Genomic DNA, 2,480 nt, shown 5'->3' with positions numbered 1-2,480 from the left:
CACGACCCCTCTTCCTGTTTCAGAGAGACGTTGGGTCGGACGCGGCGGCGCTGGCTGAGTCCCAGAGTGTGCTGAGGGAAGTGCAAGTCATCGTCAAGGGCAAAGACCAGAGGATGCAGAGTTTGCTTTGGAGTCAGGCCAGACACCACGTGACACACTGCAAAACAGCAGGGCATCGTAGAGACATTGAACAATCAGAATCAGAATCGGGTTTAATGCCAAGTAGCTTTTCACATACAAGTTATTTGATAAAATCTCACCGAATAAACAATAAAAAAGCTTTAAAAAGGTAAATAATGATTGAAAAACTAGATCTAATAAAGAAGAAACCGAATGTTGAAACCACAACTAAATCTTGACACATATCACTCCCTACCTTCAGTCAAACAGCAAACTTTAGTGAAGTTATTGTATGTATCATAATTACAATTAAAATAAAAACTCACACATGCATGCATATACAGTAGGCCCCAAGTATTAACCTTGTAATAACAATTTTAAGCCAACAGCATCAGAATCAGAATCAGAATCAGAATCAGCTTTATTGCCAGGTAGGTAACAGGTTTCATAGGAGGAATTCTAATTTGGTGTTATTTAGGTGCAGTAGCAGTCAACATATATACACCGAATTAGAAAAAGAATATAGAATAAAATAAAATAGAATAAAATAATATAAAAATGAAATAAAATCCACACCTTTTATAATAAATTTACTATAAATATCGGGATTTCTTAATCTTATCTTAATGGAAAAACAACTATTGAATGTGAGATATCTAGTGGATAGGGTTATAACGGGACAACATGTTTAAGGACTCACCAAGCAGCTTCATGGTGAATACTTTATGGAGGAATTTGAACATACCTGTATAGCTGCAATAACAACCGTTTACCACCAGATGGCGGTGTAACACAGTGAAGACGAGATGGTCCAAAAATGTTGCAGTGCAGTTTGGCTTTTTGGAAGGCGGCAATGTGCTTGTAAACCTCAGCACTGAAGACTCATGAATCACCATCCCCTTGAAACAGTTTAATCTACTGAGCGATGTAGAGCATGGCACGCTGGCAGTAAATATTACACTCCGTGCTGCTCCATTGATTGACTGTTACAGCTACAAATGAAGACGATGCGTAATTCACTCTTGCAGCGGCTGCCCAGTTTCTCTAAGATTTAATTTTCCTGTTGAATTATTTAGTCATGGTCATGCAGCGTCCTTGAGAATCGTCCACAGCAAGCTACTTATTCCCGAAAGACCACTGGGAGCACTGCCTCTATCTGTTTGGCTCATGAAATATGTAACATCTTGCCCAAAGATATTAGGGCAGCTAAAAAATTGTATCCCTCTGATAAGTTCAAGTTCACAGGAATGAATGCTTTATTCTCAATTTCAATATTGTTTGGTGATTAAATTACTGGTGTGATGATATTGTAGTTCCAATTCAAATAAACTATTACAACTAGCAGAATTTCCAAATCCCCCCCCCCAAAAAAAAAATCCTGATGAAATTTCTTATGGAGCAACGGAAATGCCTGTAAACCAATAGTTTCATAGCTTAACTGTCAAATAGTTTATCCATTTTAATCTGAAATTTAAAGTTCAGGGTGAAGGTTACAAAGTTAAGCGTGTGTCACAGGTCGGGATCAAACTTTGACCACCATCTGCTCTTCATTTCTATTGTTGTGTAATATCTGATGTCGACACTGAAATGTTCCTTATCACTACTGTCACCAAATGTATAGTGTTACCAAGTGTTAGCTAGCCCAACCTTAAGAATACTTAAGCTCAATTTTACCTAGGCTAAATTATCCTTTTCATGTAAGAAATAAAATAATGGGGCTAAAAAATGTCACTGCTGGATTGGCAATATGGCAGCTAATTAGCTTTTCAGGTAGCTAACCTACATAGCTACCTGAACTAAATGATGCTAGCTGATAACCTGCAGCTAATTAGCTTCCAGCATCGTTTGGTAGGAGCCATACACTGCATGTAAGATGTAGGAGCTTAAGAGGACTTTTCAGAAATAAAATGGCAGCCATCCAACTAGCTAATCAGCAGAGCCAGGTGAAACGGATTCAGTTAGCAGTACAAGCTAGCCTCTTAGCGGCACATGGTAAGGGATATCTAGCTACTTAAACGCTACTAAAATGCTGTTTAGACTTGCTTCAGAGTCTTATGTTAACGGGGTTTAACTTAAACCGTGAGATACAGAGATACAAGTTATGAAAAAACTCTATTGATGACAAACATTTTCCTGTATCCTGATATCCTCACAGCAATCTTACACAGTAAGATGCTTTTAAACCATGATTGGTTGGCAGGATTAAGCAGCATTCAAATTTTCTTATGAAAAATTACACTTAGTTGAGTAATTTTTTCATATTAGACAACAATCGGACAAAATTAAACCACAACAACTTGAAGGCATGGCCTCTCACCTTGCAAACGTTAAATTAATGGTGCAGCACTAAGATGTCCGTA

This window comes from Scophthalmus maximus, chromosome 20, assembly GCF_022379125.1.
Source record: "Scophthalmus maximus strain ysfricsl-2021 chromosome 20, ASM2237912v1, whole genome shotgun sequence".
NCBI classification, from domain to species: Eukaryota; Metazoa; Chordata; class Actinopteri; order Pleuronectiformes; family Scophthalmidae; genus Scophthalmus; species Scophthalmus maximus.
Note: the sequence above shows the minus strand (reverse complement) of the source record.